The 20,381-nt window shown below is 37.0% G+C and overlaps 1 long non-coding RNA gene across 2 annotated transcripts in view; it reads right to left on the bottom strand.

Annotated features, from left to right (window-relative positions):
- The window catches only part of LOC119143827, a 29,760-nt gene extending 21,523 nt beyond the window's left edge, over positions 1-8,237 (bottom strand). For both annotated transcript variants that reach the window (XR_005102839.1, XR_005102838.1), the window contains exons 1-3: positions 8,137-8,237; positions 2,989-3,047; positions 2,282-2,352 (exon numbers count right to left, since the gene is read on the bottom strand). This is a non-coding gene — a long non-coding RNA (uncharacterized LOC119143827). The remainder of the gene's footprint in view (positions 1-2,281; positions 2,353-2,988; positions 3,048-8,136) is intronic.
- Between the last annotated feature and the right edge of the window lie 12,144 nt (positions 8,238-20,381).

Below are 20,381 nucleotides of genomic sequence, written 5' to 3'. Positions count from 1 at the left end.
ATGAGAATGTGGCCATTATATTTTCTACAGGATGTTAAATGATTAATATTTGTAAATTAATGCATTTAAATTATATGTGCATGAGACACTCCACGTCTTGCAAATACATCCGAGAGACCCATTTGAAAAAAAATGCACCTGACAACTTCTCTTTTGCTATTGGAGTCTATTTGGGCTGGTCAAGTGAAAAAGAAACAGTGGCATGTAAGAATTATAATATACAAGATATAGCGTATTTCTGGGCAATTATAACATGCCTAGGAAGGTGTTGCAAGGCATAAGGCTGAAAGGCCAAATGACTTTACCCACTTGAGAAATGCAATAATTCCCTGGAAATGCACCGCCTGGAGTATATTATTACTGTTATGAAATAGAATTCATGAATAGAAAGAAGGAAAATGGTGAGGAGGAGGACAGGCCTATCCATGCATGTACCAGCTAGTATTAAAGTGGGTATGACATCAGTCACAGCCAATCAAACAGGCGCAGTAATGTCCAAAGTACTACAGACATTTCATAATTAAGTAATGAGACATGACAGGGTGTGAATTGTGCTGTATTAATTCTCGCCGAGTGTGTTGTTGTAAGGCAAGTAAATGAAGGCTGGATGCCATCGGTGCAGCCAACTGTGAATTAATCCTTTCCCATTCTCAAAATGGAACCTCTTATTGTGGTTTTATAAAATGTTAATTTCTAAAATATTTATATTGTTAATTAAATGATGAGTTTCTAAGCCATGACGGCAATCAGAACCGCTACTCTTGACTCAGATCCCCCACAGTCAGTCAAACCAGCTGTTTTCTATTGTCCATTTGCTAATGTATTCTAATATCCTGCCTTCTAATGCCTACTGTCATATCTGCATTCATCTGCATATAAGAAGCGTCTAGATATGCCAGTAATGGTTAGTGAAGTCCTTTGAGCATATAAAGTGCTATGGAAGTGCTAAATATGGCTTTTGTTTACTATTCAAAGAAAACACTAGTGTAGCGGGGGATGCTGTGCATGTCCCTTGTCAGTCAGGACTTTGTTCTGTTCACTGTGATTGGGAGCAGTGTTTTTTAATACTGCTTTTGGGGGTTTGTGCCTTTGCAAAATTAGGGCATTCATTTTTCTTTGTTAGTAAGTGACTCCCAGTCAGACCCCACTTAAAATATCAGTTTTCTATAGTATTTCTTTATGGTACTCTACACTGGTCATTAATTTAGTATAGACCATTTTTTTTGGTGATATGAGACTGGCTCAGGGACCTAGTGCTGCTGCTTTACATTTCCAGTAAAGGTTTTGGCTTTGGTTTCAATAGGAAACAATTCATACTTGGTAAGCTCCTGGAATCTACGTTCCTGAACAGGCTGAAGAAGATTTATCACTAGACCAGGGGCCCTCAAACTACGTCCCGCAGGCCGGATATGGCCCCCCAGGGTCCTCAATCTGGCCCCCAGTATTTACAGACACCCCACCCCACCCCACCCCCCCCGCCGGGGGTTGGGGAGGAAACCAAGCAGCCACAGATGACTGCCTGACACTTCATCCACGTGCCAGCCCCCTGTTTAAAAAGTTTGAGGACCCCTGCACTAGAGGCATCCTTAAAAGTACAGCATGGTTGGTTGCTATATAAAATCATTAAAAAAAATGCCTAGGCAAGCAAGGAAATCCACCTGGGCGTTTGTCTGTGATTGCTGTTCTGCTGTTACAGCTAGAAACGCTCATTAGCTTTTAAAAATCCCTGGAGTGCTACTGAAGGGGCAGAGGTGGCACTGTGACATTAATGCATGGGGCTGGATGTCACTGTGACCTGTGAAATGTCCACACCACAAACTGTCAGGGCTAGAGATTACTAACAGTGAGAAAACCTGAAACTTCATTTCTGCAGAGAAATTGCAGAGATGAGTTTCAAGATGTTTGTTTTGGAGATCCACATGAAGGTAAAAACACCTAGGCAATGTCACCAGAACACTGCACCAGCTAGCCAATAGATGACATGCTTTTCTGATCCTAATACCAGTTATTTAGTTTCATGAGCAAAGATATGAAGAAGTTTCTTTGCTGAACATTAAGCAAACGTACTGTTTCAAAATGTTAATAGAAATAACATTTCTACATGTTGTTCATTCCCAAGACCTTCGTACACTTAATTTGTCTTTGATAGTCATTTTTGGAGAGATCAATTAATTTAATAGCATGTAGTAATCCAAATACATAATCAAAACTGGAAACAACAAAAGGTATTGTCCATATTTGAAACTGCCAGTGTAATTACAGGTAGAAAAACTGTAATTACCTTGACTGGAATTGTTATTCATTATTGACATCATCACAGGATTTGAGCCAGGTCATTTATCAATGATGTTCCTGCAGAGAGAAGAAATATTATTCTTATTATTGTATACTGTAATCACACACTTGACATGCAGTACTTGGCTCCTAGCATTTTACAAAGTCTAGATTTATTTGTACTTTGAAAGAAAAATGTTTTCTTTTTCTCCCAGACACCTTTTAACTTTCTTTCCAAAATCAAAAGATGATTGAAATTTTAGAAGTGCCTCATTCTGAATGGTGTTGAGAGCTGTCCTTGGAGTAAGGAACACAGCAGTGTTCAGGTAAACGTTCAGTAGTACATCATATTGAAAATTATATATTACTGTGTATATAAATGTACATACATGTCCATACACAACCCAAAGATATATAGATAATGTTATTAAAATAAAAGGATATATTACACTAAATTTTTTGAGTAACTCTTCTCAGCCCAGCGTGTTGCAGGACCTGCCTTCATCTACTCACTGCAAGAGCAGGGAGCAATTCTGTCTGGAATCAGACAGTCATGAATCAAGGCAATGTGGGAATTCTCGATATTTGGGTGGCTTGGACCCTGTCAGCATCTGGGTGAAACTACTGGTTCCCTTGTCTGCTGTGTTTTTAAAGTATGCACTTTGCAACTAAGACTTGAGCACACTGCTAATGTCAGGTCATTCTGGTCCAAACCTTTTAGCTTCCATCATTTAACCTTCTGGGCAAATGAAGTCAGGCTGATGTCTTGGAATCTGTAACAGCAGACACAATTTATATTTTAACTGTGAATTATTTTATGTGTGGCATAAAGGCACCTTTTAGTAATGCACATGGAGTAAATTATTTAAACAAATAAATTATAATAAATAAAATTAAGAAATCTGTAAATATGCATGACCCCACAAGTAGCTCCAGACTAATATGTACTTACTATATATATTTTGGTTTGCTCTATAGGCTTCTCAAGCTTTCATACTTTCCTTACCTTGGTTTTCAGCAGGTTTTCGGGCAGGGTGTAAAAGACTGCTAAGGAAAACAATACTTGGGTTTTTTTATGGTAGATTTGCACTAAGTTGATTGGTTATTAAAGTGCCAAAAACAACATCTCATTTCACCTATTATCAAGTGCTTGATGAATTTATTTTTGTTTCCTCCCTGGAAACAAAGCCTTAGAAACACTTTTTTTCTGTTCAAATTCTTGTTTATCACAATAAAAAGTAAATATTTTCCTTTCCTTAGTGATTCTTGCTTTCCAAAGTTCACAGCTCGAGTCTGTTGTCCACATGCAGGACTTTAGTGGCATTTAAAATACACATGGTTTCAGCTTTGATTCCCAAAGAGTGATTCAAAAGCCTAAACATAGGTGTCTAATACCATTCAGATGCCTTAGGATATCCTGCCTGGCATCCAGCTGCTGCTTCAGAAGGGCTCTGGTCTCCCACAGACTGTGTGTTATCTCTGCCAGTCTCACACGGATGCTGTGAATACCCCAGGATGTTTAAAATGTGCAAAACGACTATGCTCAGGCACCTGCACTGCTCCCCCTCATGTTCCCTGCTCACAGCAAGCTTTCCTGGAGCAAGCAGCACAGTTTATGTTCATGTTTCTGTATTTCTAAATGCCCCATGTAGGGGCAATCCATGACTATTCAGAAGCATTTGACAGCCCCTTGTCTTGCCATGAATACTTACATCATTCTATCTATTACACAATACAGTATGAAAACTCATATTCTCATCTCTTAAACAATCAAAACATACTTGTAGATTAATTTTAATGCACATATTTTTTCCATTTGAATACATCGTGATTAAAAGTTCACGACCTTGATTATATTATGCAATTTGAGAAATCGCCAACAATGTCCATGGTGATTAAATATTCCACTTTGTAATTATTTTGTAACTTTTGTTCTGCTCTTTGCTCACTCCAAAAATTATCATAAAATTTTGAAAGATGTCCTCAGTGCAGAATATGTCCATAAAATATTAAATATTCAATTTTCCTCTATCATGGCTTGAAAAATTCATAATTACATGATGATCCACATAATAACTCATTCTGAAAAGTCATATATGGCACTCCCCCTGTGACTGAGTTAATAATTTACTGCTGTGTGGGATTTTCACTCTGCACTGTTAGTCTTGGGAACATTTATTAAGCAAATGTTCATTTGCAAAGATCAGAATGTGAATGAAGAGGGTAAGAATTTAATGAGGAGTGACAGACAGGTGAACTGATTCCATATAGTTCTTTACTGCAGAAGAAAGCAGATAGCTTTATCTTTCATAGCCTCGATAGACACATGAAATGAAATATAGAAGACAGGGGGCAAAAGGAAAAAAAAAAGTACTTCCTAGAAGGGCCAATGGAAGGATAAATCAGAGAAACTCATGAACATGATTCAGACCAGTTGAAATGGCTGTTCATGTTCTGTACCTTTGGACTTATATAGCAGCAATATTCAGACTTCTAGGTTTTGAGATCTTTGCCCAATTTTGGCAATAGAGTACTTTCAGCATTAAAGAAAAAAAATCAAATCCAAGAGTACGGCATCAGCTTATCTGACAGCAATATACTCCTGGAGAAGCAAGAAAAATTTTTAATTTTTGTTTCAAAATACATTGTAGTTTATGATTACCCTTTATAATTTTCAGAATAAGAAACACAGACAATATAATGCAGGTACAATAAGTACCACGACTTAATCAACATTTTTTTTACTAAATAATGAAAAGGTTTGCTAAACATTAACTGTGTAACTCATTTATAGGATTTTCAGGTGTTGTCTAATCAAACATACACTAAATAATATTGATTCAGGGTTTTCTTTGTAAAAGAAATCCAAGAAAAAATGAAATGCCACAGGAAGTTTTTATAATTGATTCAGAATTCAGTTTTGCAAAATACTGAGCATGTTGTTCCTGATACAGCAAAAAGCTAATACAGTTATCCAAGACTTACGAAGTTTTCTCTTGCTTAAAGGCAGGTAAGTACAAATTTTAGTGTTTTACTGACTAAGGGACATTTCATTAAACATGCCATGACTTCAACAAGACTAAACAAGTCTTTCTCAATCTGTCACCACTGGTATGCTCAAGGATACAGTATACAGCTATACTTTCCAAAGGTTTCTCAATATAAGGCCCCGAATATTAGAATTTATACTTTTACACTCAAAAAAAGATTGTTGTGTCATATCCCCTAACTGAAATCCGGCAAAACTGGAATTTCCAGTTGGTTTACATGATTAATTTACTTTCATTCCAATATGGATGTTTTTCAGTGGATTTTTCTTCTCCATGAAAATTTAAATTTCCTAAAATATTTTTGGCCTCCAGAGCCCTGAAATATCACTTCTGAAAACTGCAACATTTATTGCTGAGATCATTGCCAAGATGAAAACAACTCTCTTGAAGATGACAATTATTCTTTCAGTGTGTCATGCTTCTTTTTTTATTTCTTTTTGGCTGTGGTGGATGATTATGTAATCATGGTGCACAGTGAATTTCTTTTTTGAAAAAAAGGGACGGTACAACAAGGGACATGTGGGGAAAAAACAATGCAAAATATAACTTTCTGAAAAAGTTGCAAAAAATTATTTTTGTTTAAAAGTTACACATTTTGAAAGAGAAATTTCAAACAGTGGGTGTCAGCATAATTTTCCTGGGTATATATTTCCCTGGATATAAAAGTTTCATCTGAGGATGACTGAATTTGTTTTGGCACTTGATTTGATTACAGCTTTTAATTTTCAAAAGTCAGTCCATGACTATGTCAGACATGAGACAGAGGCTTTGGCCTAAATTTTTGATGCAGAATCCCAACTTCCATCCTCTATTAGTGGACAGTTATCTGAGAAACTTAAAAATAAACAATCAGACACAGAAAAGATTTGGTTTAGTCACTCAATGCAATGACTCCCACCTACACTTAAAAATGTAGGAATTTTTAAAGAGAAATTAAGAAACGCCTATTTCTCTCAACAGGCCAGGCAAAAAGCTGACAGAGAAGCTCCGGTATAGATTTCTGCACCTTTTATATAAGCATAGAGTCAAATTAATCCAATCTCAGTGACAAGAGCATAGAAATTAAGAGGGTTTGAAGAGCAGGTCAAAGAGAGGGTTTGTGAAATGCATATCCTTCGTTTCTCCTTCAAGGGTATGTAATATGAGGAAGTAATGAAGATGACTGACTGAAGCAGCAGTAAAAATGACCGGGAGAAGGAACATAAATGGTTGTGAAAACTGGCAGAGGTAAAGGTAACTATCTCATGGAAATTATTTACATGCAGTTTCTTAATTAAGTTGTCTAGATATGGAACCCTTTGTTTTCAGGTTATTCCCAGTGTTTTCAAGGGTCAGTTTAGAAGGATCTGATTTAACAACCTCATTTTTGACATGGCTCTGAAAATAAGAGACTGTGGACAAGGTTTTTTAACAGAAATTTCTGGGATGTATTCAAAGAGGATGAATTGGGATATCATAAAGGGAGAATGAGGTCACACTGAGAACTGAAGAAAAAAATCCAATTCATCACACAGACTCAAGATATATAAAAAGAATTTTTCCTAGAGCTTATTGGTTAGGTATGAAAGAGATGGGAAAGACCTATTCACTGACTGCAAGAAAAGAAACTCATTTGACCAAAGACAGATGTATACCATTGCAGTCAACTGAGAAAAATAGGCAGCAGTTTTATGGCATAGTCTGTTTCATCCTGAAATAGATATTTGGCAAGATTAGTGATTCCTTAGTGCCTGTTCGTCTAAATCAACCATAAAAAACAACCCTAGGTTGACTAGTTAAATATATCTGTGTGAGACTGATTTCATCTGAGGGAACTATGAGCCACAAAGGTGATGGGGCCATGGAAAAACACCCACCAAACAATCCTTAGGTATGTTTGTTGTTGTATTTCTCAATACAGATAAAAGAGTGTCAATGCCTTTTTACAAAAGACAAGTAGAAGTTTGTCTGCAATAGCCTGGACTGCTTTGCTTATTTATTTTCTGGAAAGAGTAAGTTCAGACAGGAAGAGGTATAGCAAAGAGTTACTATCACAGATGAATGGGGAGTGTACTTTGTATTAACTTTGGGTTTCATTAGAGGTTAACAAACACTTTTTAAAGGAAAGTATAACATTTCCAAAAAAAAGTATCATTATCATAATTTCAACAAAGAAAAAGTGGGTGAGAAGGGAGTTAAGAATGCCAACCCTGGTTGAGGGGGACAAGTTTCTACCCCCAATCCTTTAAGTGAGGTCCTGGTGAGAGGTGACTGGTGGTAATGCCAATTCCTTCACCCAGGTCCAGCTCTCATTGTAGTGGCCCCATATCTTAAAAGCAACAATATTCCTTGCTTCAAGATCCATATTACATACCAGCCAGGGAATCCTAACCTCTCCTATGCTGAAGTCTCTCTGTTACCAGCCAGAACTCATCCACATTTGTCCCATTATCACCATTATGACAAAGAATGGCTTGTACCAAATTTGCACTCCTAGAACATTTTATAGCAATAGAAAATAATAACACATCCACGAAGAAATAAGCAAATGGCTGCAAAAGAATAATGGGTAGAAGTTGTGGAAAAATGATTGTTTGATGTCATGGATACCTAGTAATGGAACTCAGTGATCCAAGAGTCCTCATCCAGCCCCATCTCTTCCATATTTGTTTTAAATGTAACTCTTGCATATATGTATAAGTGTTACTGAGGCAGACATGGTTGTTGTAAGAATCTGGGATTAAAGGAAACCACCAGCATTTTTAAAATGTAATTTACATTTCTGATAGCTTTGATGGGTAAACATTAAAAAAGTTGACTGATTTTGATGTACCTTATTTGAAGACTCTAAACTAACTTGTTTGGGGAGGCTTCTCCAGACATAAGCTCTTCTTCAGCAGGTCCTTTTTCCTCAGCTGTTTGAATCTATGAAGAAGGTTAAAGCTAGTTGAGTCTCATGGTTTATGTATTTTGAAATAATTTTGGTTATTTGCTTTAGATCTATTTTCAATTCAACTTTACTGAAAGGAGATTGCTTTTTTTGTGCACAAGATAGGGATGAGAAAGAAGAAAGAATTGTGTTTAATCCTGAAACTTTGTCATAGGTACTTTGTGTGAAGTAGAGCAAGGACCTACTCTTCTTTCTTCTGCAGACTGGGAGCAATAGTAGCTACCAACCCCTGTGTGAGTGCTAAGTGCTAGCTTCTATTATGGGAACACAGTTATTCAGACTAGCTAGGCATCCTGCCCCCTGCATGATAAAAATTGTACCATCCAGCAATCAGTGCAATTCAGTCTTTTGCTGCAGGGCCTGGGATTCAGCTCCCGTTTAAGATACCTGAGTTTAGGTGTCTGTGAAGGCGTCTGCCTGCAAGCTAAGTGGCTAACCCCCATCAGAGTCAAAGGACATCCAAAGCTTGGTTCAGCTGCCTGAAAACAGGTGTTTACAGAGGAGGTAACTACGAGGCAGGTCTATGGCAGACTTGTAGCTTTCTGGAGCAGCAGCTGAAGGCCATGCCTTGGGGCATTTCAGCTAACAGCATGTGCCTGTATGAGGCCAAGCCAGTAAGTCAGAGGAGTCTGCAAAACTGTTCAGCCCCCACTAAAGTAACACTCTGTATTTGCTCTGCAAACCCTCTCCCCAGATCTTATCAACTGCAGAGGCTAGATTTCCATGCTCAGCTCACATACATTCACCCACACGCAGACTTCTAAATGCAGAGGTCCTAATTTTGACCTGAATCTTGCCCCTCAGACCCAATTCAGCTGCTTCAGTATAGGTGTCTGTATAAAGACGTTTCAAGCGGACTCCACTGGAGGTGCCCCAGGATACCTTATCTGGTCTCCAGCTTCCATCAGCAAGTCCCATGATCTCCCATAAACACTGTATCAGGTTTACAACCTCCATGCAGGTGACTCAAGGTTTGATACTTTAGGTTGTGTGAAATGGCAATACATTTCTAAATTTAGATAATTGAGTCCTAAGTGTTTCTTCGGTGTATTTTAGAGGAAAGGGGCAGGGGGTGGTGGGAGCTCAGAAGGGAAAATAACCTGAATGTCAGGTGCTATAAACAATGAAAATAAGGACTTGGAATAATACCAAACATTCTCAATTTTTAAATTTTTGCTTTACTTCATTATCATTAAAATGGCATATTTCCAAGAGATGTCAGTGTTGAATGTTTTATTTTCTAGATCATGGCTTAAATGGTACACATTTGTGTCAAAGAACACTGCAGGCTCTGTGTTTTGTGGAAAAAATATTTTCTCTAAACTGCTTTAAATTGCTGCTTTCAAAAGGTTGTTTCATTATGCCATTCATGTACTTATGTAGTACAAAAGAACAGCAACCGGTCAGATCTCCCTAGTAGGGACAAAATCAGTTCAACTGCTTTTATTCCACCTTATAAATGGCTTAGCACAAAGACTCCCTTCCAGAACTTAATGCTTTGGGCTTTCTGCACGTAGTAGTGGATGGTGCCCTAGGGCCAGAGTTCAGAACATCACTATTGAGCTTTAAACTCCACTGGGCCAAAAGGAAAAAGGAAAATGTCGCTATTTGCATTTGACAGCTCCAATTGTTTGTTAAATGTGGGGAAAAACTGGGAGAAGTAGGAAAGATAGGCCTGTTGATTATATTGGGATATTTATTGTTTCTATTGTGGCATTTTGCAATGACATATACAAACAGAAGTTTTGTTGAGGCTTATTGGAAGTTTTGATTGCATCTGTTGTAGATATAAGACTATCTGGAACTTGTGCATAAGAATGAAAGAAAACATGTCAAGACTCATTAGAATATTAATTAAAAAAACCCACCATTGCTGTTAAAAGGACAGTAAGAGCAATAAACTATGTAGTATAGTTAGGCTTGAAATGTTCATAACCTAGATAGCAAAACAAATTCCCATCTAAACTGCCCTTATATTACTGAAGCCACACTGAATTTTCCAAGATATTTGTCAAGTTAGTTGTTGACAGTGTTATGATTCCCATGATGCTATAATGATAACCAACATATGGATATACTAAGGATATTTCTGAAGTACTTAATCAATGGATTTAGATTACAAATTCATGTGAAAATCACATAGCTGAAGGGAAAACATATTTAGTGAGAAGGGCAGATTGTTCCTTTAGAAATGCCCTCTGACCTCTGCTCTGTTGTTTTTTTCTACCACACCACATAAGGAATCTATTATCAGTATGGGAGATGGCAAACATTTAGAAAGTTTATTTGATAATAAGTACTAAAGCATGGTATAACTTTTCCTTTCTTAGATGCAGTGTCACAGTAATTCCAAGAAGAATTTTAGCAATTATCATGAGACTATTTAGACTAGTTAACTAAAGAAAAAGTATCTAATTGGCCTATCTTTATTGTTGGTTTAATCTAACAAGCTACAAGCCATATAATTTAAAATTACAGTCCACTTTCAAGCTCATAACTCACTTTATTTAAAAAAATGAATAAAATAAAATCATCACTGAGGTCCTAAATTTCCTTGCAAATAGTAGCTAAATACATTAATAAAAGAATGAAGGGGGTCAAATATCATTCAGATCACATGGGCATGATTAATGAAAAAGCTGCACTCAAATGTTTTCAATCACCTAATAAAAATATTCACAATGATGAAAAACTGTCAGTTAGTTCTGAGGTATAGTAAAGAAATTCTTCAGATTAGATTGCACTAGATGACTGTCTGACGAGATAAACCCTGTTTTCCTTTGATCTTCTGATAATGCCAACACATACTTTTGAGGGGTCCGGCAAGAAACACACAGAGGATCCTCACTTGCCAAAATCAATAACATCCATTTCCATGACTGAGACAGAAATGCTGGCTAATAACAGAAATATGCTCACTGGAGGCTGGAGGAACACTTGTCTGTGCCTAGTTCAGTATACCAGAGTGACTGCTGAAGAATGATTCAGCTTAGTACAACTCCTACGTCTAGCACTGTCACACTTGGTCTCTATATCTGCCAAATCCAGTAAAGGTCGGTTATGCAAGTCAGCCCTGCCTGAGGGCTCGTCTGTCTTGAACATTCGAATTTCCAAAACAATTCTATTGTTTTCTTTCATGAATCTGTATTTGTGTTTGGGGTTTTTTTCAGTTTTCCTTTTTGCCTCATTCTTCATCTCCTTTTTAGCTTGTAACGTCTCCTTGGTACATGCGGGTCCAAACTTATCTTAATATGCAATGCAGACCCAAATCCATGCATTTAATTTATTGAGTTATGTGATTTCCCTTTGCATACGAATATTTGTTTTCTGTATTAAGCATGAAAGAAGTTTGGCAGCTGGGTGAAATCTCAAAAACAGACACCTTGTCTGATATGCTAGTTTTAAAGAGCCTTGAGCAGGGTTCTGTCAGATTACCACAAGTAAAAAGAAATTATGATTATGTGGAAAAATTCTCGTTACTATGAATATCACAAAGTAAGACTTGATCGAGTTAACAAACACCTGAGAGCTATTGGCCTGCATTATTTCACTTAATCCTCTTGTACATATTTTTTAAGAAGTAGAGCTTAAGGATGTGATCACTTACTACCTTTTCCAAGAAGCCCAGCGTCATTCCGTGCAGTGTGACAGTGCTCCATTAATAAAGAGCTGTCTGGTGCTTTTTCTTCTCCTAAGGCCACATCCATGGCTCAGAAAACAGAAATCCAAATTTTCTTGTGGGCTTTCTTACATTGCTCATCCACACATGGTAGCATACTTTGGAAATGCGTTAATTGGTATTTGTAAATTGTTCTCTGAATGGAGGGAAGTTTTACCAAAGGACAGTTGATTAAAGTGTCCACTAATCTGAGATGCCTAGGATCTGCTGTTTTTAAACATCTAGCCTTTTACCACGCTGTATTTTCTAAGTACAGTGATATTTGGTTGTAACTATGAATAACCATCTATTATACAGATCAGGCATCTTTCCTTTCTTCCTTTCCTTACTCCAGCACTTTCTACTTCTCCTGGTTCAGACTTTGACCCAAACATTGGTGTCAGGTTCTCTTGTCCCTTCCTCAGTTTCTAATACCTGTCACTTTCCCCAGTCAGGTCTAGCTCTTCATTTGAGCACTGGCTCCTTCTCAGATGCACTTCCCCTGCATTAGTTGTGTTCATTCTCCCTGATTTACCAGTTTTCCTCTGCCTCCAGCTCTTGGCCAACCTGTTCACCCACCTCCCTTTGATTCAACATTGTGTTTCCCTCTAAACGTTCTAGATGTCTTGCCTGAACAGTCTTAGCTTCAGTCATCCAGCTCTTAAACGAGTCACTTTGTAAAGCAGCTTCTTATAACTCTTGCTTTCTTTGTTTGATGTAGATTAGTAGAGCTTCCTGCAATGGTAGCAGGTTCTCAAACAAACTCTGAAGAGGTCTGAGCTGGGAATTTCTACTGCAGCTTTCCAAAAATTTATAAAATGACCAGATGGGAATAGATAATCACATATCAATCACACAATCACACAATCAACCAGAGGCTCATTAACATTGCCTAACTACGTGTCTTTCCCAGCTTTGTTCTTAGAAACTCTCAAAACCTTCACCAGAGGGAAAAAAAAAAAAAAAAAAAAAAAACCACCAAAAAAACCCCAAAAACAACAAAGACAAAAAGCTCTGGCCTTGACCTAAATGTTCACTGCTTACAAATACATTTAGATTGAACAGTTAGACACTGGCAAACTTTGCTCTAACAAAGAATGAGCCCTTGCGAGAACGTGAAGTCACTTTTCTGGTTTAGGGGCAACAGACCCTGACTGCAATCACTGTTAGGCCCTAGCTCAGGGACTAAAAGTTGGACAAACTAAGTCTATGAGTTTAGAAAGGGAAGGGAATCAATTAGCGTAGAATAGAATATTTCACTTGGAAGGGACCTACCACAACCATTTACTTCAACTGCAATTAGATTTGTTGGAGGAACTGTTAGACTGAGATGTCAAGGATGACAAGAAGACATGTACAATATTAGCTGGTTGATTTTACTGCAGGAAAACACTGTATCCACCTCCCTAGCTGTGAACAGTCTCAATGGCCTTGGGATTGCAACACAGGGACAACATGGCAAGAGGGAAATCGCAGCTTTTATGCAGTATAGAGCTAACTTCCAGGGGAACGTGATGAACATCTTCAAAGCAAACCATATGGAGCATGTAGGTCAACAGCCACATAAACTCCTGCTGTCATAAGGACAAATTCAGACCCCCGGGCAGGTCATGGTCCAGGAAAGGACAATTCTGTAGCGCTCCGTTCTCTGCCGAACTCCCTTGAGTAAATCTGATTTACTCAAGCTTGGCACTGAGGCCAGAATCAGATCGCCACTGTACAATAAACAGTGCTATTAAATGATTCATGTTTTATTTCAAGGATTCTCTTTCCAGGAGTAATACTAAGTTAGTCATACAGTTATGACTAACAACATACAAAACTGAATAAATTTCTTCAGCGTAATAGGATAAAGCAGTTCTGGTGAGCTAGAAGCCAGTTATTAGCTACAGAATATCAACATAAATTTGTGGATGTAATGGTTGATAATGTTGATTATGTACATTATAGCAAAATATATCTTTTGAAGAGGGCAGGAAAATAATTTATGTATGTCATTGTGGAGATATATTTAGCAACTCTCTAAGTATATTTATCTTGGAATTTTCAGAGAAAGTTTTTATTACGCAAACAAATATATTATTTAGACAAAAAAAATAATTTCTAGTACATTTGTGGTTTGCTTGAAGTTTTCATACACTTAAAATTTTAGTTTTGGAATTCTGGAGTTTTGCAAAATTAACGACAATTAAGAGATTTGTGATTAAGATGAGTTTTAAGTATTCAGTTTTTGAAAAAAAGACATATTGCCTATTCAAAAATGTAATTCTTCCAGCTGTGGATTTGGCTCTGCCTTCTACAATTCATATGATTATAGGTGTAGATCATAGAACTGTTTCTAAGAAATTTACTCCCAGAACAGGTTATTGGAGACTCCCTACCCCTTTTTCTTCTTGCAAACAACCCATCTTCTTATTTCTGGAATGACTGAGGCAGAGTTCCAGCAGAGAGCAGCCCCACTCACCCTAAAACTAATTGTAATTCATTTCTTGATCTTCAAAGGAAGAAGAAGTCCTACAGAAAAAATAGTAAGAAGAAATAATTGTAAACAAATTATTGATTATTAAAATCTCTCTAATTAATGACCTGTTAATATGTTTCTCTCTATATTAACTCCCAAATAGGTGAAATAAATTCAGTGTTTAAGGCTGGTTAAGTAATTGAGGTCAGAAAATGTATACACAAGTGCTAAAGATCAATACCCTATATACAGTGGATAAACACTAAAGTTTATACCTGTAATAGAAACATAAAATATGTATAAATTGGATACTGATATGTATATAACATATATTTATATAGATGCATATGTGCAACTGCATATATATGTTCATATGCATGTAAATATTTCACCAAGCATTTTATATAGAATATTGCCATAAAATAATCTATGCCTCCGAAAGGAAAATATTTTGTAAGATATGTAAACTGCAGTCAAGGCTGCATTGAACGACTCAAAAATTATTTGGTTAAAGGGTAAATACACCTTGTACCTTATAATGAAAATCTTATAGGTAGGGGTGGAGATTAACACTGCAGGCTGTCTGCAGAATATTAATAAAACTCAATATATTTTCTAAAAGGTATAATTTATATTTTGTGAAATGAGCCTCTTTTCTAATAAATTCTTCTGTCCTTTATTCTGTTCATATAATTTTTCTATAAATCATCCTGTAGGAATTTTTCTAATATTCATTTCAGAGAGAACCTATTAAATAAGCCCTCTTAGCAAGATAGTTCAGAATTAAAATTACACCATGAGCAATACTTTATCCAATATGCTTCCTTCTATAGAATTTCTTTGTGTCTAAACCAATATTTTGTAGAATTACATTATGTTAAAATAGCTGATCTGAGGTGATGCTTCTAGTATATAAATACTATGTAAAAAAAAATTCAACAAATTATCTTTAACCATTTTAATTTAACCAGTCTCTGAACCTGTGCGAAAGTAGATGATTTTCTTCCCACATCTACATATATAGTGAAAAAAACCTAAGGGCATTGCACTCAGTTTCACCACAACGAAAGGATAAGAAAGGAGAAAAGTGCTGCTGGTTACACTTTATTTTCCTGGATTTGCAGTAAACTAGAACATTATGCTCTTTGTAGTCATGTAGAAATAAAGTCTGTGATGTCGCTGGAATTCTTGGGGAGGTTTGATCAAACAAATGGGTAAATTGTATTTTCAGAGAAAAGGCTGGAACCAAACAAAAGAGAAAACCTGGCACCATTTCCTAGATGGAGAAAACTTATATTCCAATTCTAGGCCATAATTCGTAGTGTCTTCTCAATTCTTAGGTTAGGTATTTGCCTGAAGAAGGAGAGGACTTGCATGCATACGTAAGTGCTTTTCTGAAGGATTCACTGATGAACTGAATTATTTTCATTGACAGGTGGAAAACAAATAGTAAACGAAGGTTAAAATTCCAGAAGTGGGCACATAGTTTTCTTTTCTTATATAAGCTCATACTTCTACAACGTATAAAAGAAGTGCACAAAAATAAAGGTCACATTTATGGAAGAAATGACAGTTTTTCCCATGTTACACATAAGTCTTACCAAAGAACATATTCATTTGGAAACTGAATATAGTAATGCTGTATATGCATCACTTCATATTTACAAAAACCTGTTCCATCTTGCATGGAAACTGACATGCATAAAAACAGGCAAGCACGTGTTTCACTACACAGTCTGCAGTATAGACCAACATTTCTGCTGAAGCTAGATATTTGGCCAACAATAATGTCGTTACTAGGCAATACGTTATATTTATATCTACTTTACTACATAGAATAACACTTAGCAATATATAGTAGTATATAATGATACACACACACATATACATGTGTGTACACACATATTACTTCTAGAGATTATACTAGATAGAAACAGCTCACTACAGTCACTTCTACTCTGTGAGGGGAAATGTTCACCTATTCCCGTACGTAGTGCCTGTAAGAATGGCCAATAAAGGAAGAAATGTGATAGTTAGTGGCTATGCGTCAAATGGAGATTAAGCATTTAAAATATGTCAGAAGAATAAATAACTCTACAAACTCTTATTTGACAAACAAAGAACACCTGGATCCCCAGAATTCACATCAAGTTGGGGGGGGGGGGGGTTGTCCTTACTGTAGAAAGCCCAAATATTTTTGATATCCAACCCCTTCTGAGTAGTGTTACATTCTGGGCAGTGTTCCTGCATGTAATTAATTTTACAGTGCTTGAAAACATCTCCACCTGTCAGACTAAAATCTGACCCTATTAACTCTAATTTCCCATGATCTTGCTCTCGCATTATGAAATAGGGCAAATAGATATGGCCCACATTCTTTCTCTATATCTTTCTTTATTTTATTGACTTTTAATACATAGTCTCATTGTCTCTAAAGAAAAACATATTTTCACATTTTTTTTCTGAGTTTATCATCCAAAGATCCTTTTCTGAACCTTTTCTAAGGTGCTACACTTCTGTTGCTACCAGAAACAACCTGACTACATTGGGCTGGTAGGTTTGACCTAGGACACATGGGGTGTGCATGCAAGAACTGGAGGTTGGACAGGGTACATTGGGGCATCTCAGATGACTCTAGATATCCCTGTTTAAGCAACTGAATCCAAAATATAGAGGTTCAATTCAGTTGCCATCACATAGGAATCTGGCTACGTTTCAGATGCCATAAAAATATCTCACAGGTACACATAGCACTGGCAGATATGACATAAAATCTGCAGATTTTTCCTCCTCTGGAGTGGCAGCTTGAGGTGAAGTGGAAAATTTCAGGTGTCTCAAACATCATTGGATGTCAATGTATTGACAACTAAATTGAGCCAAGAATCCCACCTCTAATTTAAAATCAGATAAATTCTGAGTGGCTTAATTTAATTTCCTTCCAGTATGCTTTTCTCCTTAGCACACCATCCTGCTGATTTTATGCATCAGAAACTTTAATCTTCTGCTTCCTTCTCTTATGACCATAAAGAAAGGAAACCATGACCACATAACCTTCATGAGAAATTGATCAAAATATAGTGAAGATCACAATGGGTAACATTGTTCTTGTGGGAAGCATGAAATGCTTTAATAATTACATTTAAGAGTATCTCATAATGCACAGTATGCACTATTTTGACAAATAATTTCTACACACAATATTTCATCCTATCATTAGTTTTGGCAATGTCCAGCAGCAACCTGTTCTTGGAGGTTTTTTTTTTCATTTTCATCCTTGTATACAATTGAAACAACTATGGCTTTGATATGCTTAACATGAAAGAAAATATTTTTTTCTAGGAAATATTTTAACAATCCATTAAGTTGTATAACTTTTCAGTGATTCAATATTCCTGTATGTTTTAAAACTCAGTGTATCCTTCAGCTTTTTTGACTGGCCCTGAATTTTCAATTTGGCAATTTTTGGCTTTTTTATTGAGTGTTTCTCCTTGCTATATCATTTCAGTTTAAATAACAATACTTGGGTTGTTAGTTCAAAGTTATTATCTTATTCTTCAGGGACAAGTGGGGAAAAGAATCTGAATTTTGAAATTTGTATTAACATTTTTAATTCATTTTCCATAATGGATTAGAGAGTCTTGTGAAAAAAAGTTGTACGCTTGCATTTTCTTTCAGGCCTCTATTTACATTGGGTAGCATTCACAATTATCGGTCTGCCACAAATACTATGCCCTTTAATAATTTCCTTCCTGGAAGACATCTTAATAAGGTGTTGAGTGTATGATGAAATACTTCAGGAGCTGCTTAACCTATATTCCAAAAGGTAGCTGTAAAAAGGTAGCTTTAGTTTTTCCCATGTCTTTGGAAAACTGCCAAATCCTACCAGCATGCCTAACTTCCTGAAGAAAGTAAACCTTAACAACTCAGTCAATATTTCCTCTGTACAAAGCAGAAATATTCCTGCTTCACTCTTTCTTTCAGGGACAAGTTATGCGTAGAAAAGCAAAATTATCTAAGAAAGTCAATAAAGAAATAATTCAATTGCTTGGCTTTTCAGGTGACTGGAAGAGACTTTCAAATGCCTTGCTTCTGTTTGTTCAGCTTCCTTTGTTAGGCTTGGCTATGTTCAGAATATTAAAAAAAAAAAAGTAAAAAAAATTTAGACAGTTCACCGAAACACCTGTGTTGGGAGCACTAATACTTGGGGTGCTCCATATAGTCAGTATGCATGCAACCTATGCAACCCATTTCACTAATCCACTTTTTTATATTTGTGGTTCAGCTTCGTAAGACTGTTTGGCCTCAGGTCCTCCTAGTCCTTACCCATTCCCTGTGACAGACTTCCACTATCTCAGACTTAGCCTTTATTCTGCAGGATGAGGTACAATAGCTGAAATACAGTCATGTATCACCACCTCAGTTGCACCTCAGGCATATTTAGCTCTCCCACACTTCTCATGCCCTATCTGTCAGCTATGTAGGTGCAGTGTCACCAATACACTAAGGGAACTAAAAAACAGCAGCAGACCAAGTTTATGCAACTGAATCCACCTCTATGTTGAGCCAGTATCTGTCTTTTGACATATAATAAACCATTTAAAACATTTTTTCCCCAAGGTAATTTGACTGTCCTTCAACAATTACTGCAATCAGTCATCCTGACTTTATGCAACTTTGTTTGGCGTGCTACGTATTTATTCACCTTTTTTTGTTTTTCCATTGCTCTGAGCACTGTCATGTCTTGGGATCATACCAGATGCCATATCCATCACCCCATACCTTACCTCTGTGCTATGTTTTTTCTCTCATCTTTTCTTGCATTATTTTGCCATTATACTTGTTTCTCTGCGCATTTTGCTTTTAATTTCATTGCTGTTTCTTCTGTCTGGGAACACAAATTACACATACTGCCCCAGCCAATACTGCACTTTTTTTTGAGCAATCTTTCATGGCACCATTTTTGTTCTGGTTACTTCTGAGAGGAAGAGAACAGAAAGGGACTACTGCATACCATCTTTGGAAAATATGAAGGAAGCTCAACCTTCTCACAGCTTTGAAAGGTACTTGAAGGAACAGAACCCAGAGAATCCTGGGGAAGAAAATTTAATTTTTATAACAATGTGCAATTAAAGTATTTTTCCTCTTAAATAGCCTAAGAGGTAAGCGCTATTACCAAACATCATCTGCTGTTGAAAGATGAAGATAGATGCTTCTAGAAATAGCTCATCTTGAGCAGCTGCAGCTCAGTTCAGTTGCCCATGTGTAACTTGGATGCCCAGGGATGCTCACCTGGCCTCCAGGTGCCATTTCAAAAGGACCTGTGTCTCCCCTAGCTCCTGCCTAAACCAGCCTGCTGCAGGTGACTCGGAGTTGTAGAGCATTTCAAACATCGACTGCCTGTGTTGGTAACCCTGTTGTGTCCTCTGTATATGGTGAGTCCACTCCCTGGAAGTACTAATTCCTCTTTATTTACTGTAAGGAGGCTTAAATAATCACACCAGATTGATAAAAACTAGCAAGGCTGGCATGTGCTTTCAGCCAGTGGAACTGATCCCCACGGGAGCCATCAGACTTAAAGGCAGCCCTAATTTTTAGAAGGATTAGAATTATTTTAGAGCATTTAAAAAACACAACTCTTGGAAGGGATTAAAACCTTTTTGTTGCAAGGTCTAAGATGAGTTTTAGGCGCTGGGAGTAAGAGATGCACTCTCTGACTAGGTCAGTTTCTAGTCCAGTACAGCTCACTGACACTTCTGACAAGCACGTGGATTTTTTTTTCCCACAGCCCAAGATAGAATTGCTTTGTGATTCAGCCTTTAATTATTTTTTCCCTCTACGACCCATCAATAAAGGGGGGGTGGGGGGGTGGGGCATAAAAAAAGGAAAAAAGAAAAATAAAGGTGAGGTGGGAGGGTTTGTTTGTGCTTTTGTTTGTGCTGGTGTTTGCTTCTCTGATGTACCTGATGTACTAGCTTCTGGAGTTCCAGAAAAGCTTGATGTGCCCTGTTC

Source organism: Falco rusticolus, chromosome 2 (assembly GCF_015220075.1).
Source record: "Falco rusticolus isolate bFalRus1 chromosome 2, bFalRus1.pri, whole genome shotgun sequence".
Classification (NCBI taxonomy): domain Eukaryota; kingdom Metazoa; phylum Chordata; class Aves; order Falconiformes; family Falconidae; genus Falco; species Falco rusticolus.
The sequence above is the reverse complement of the archived record's forward strand: the minus strand, read 5'-3'. Positions and strand labels throughout refer to the sequence as shown.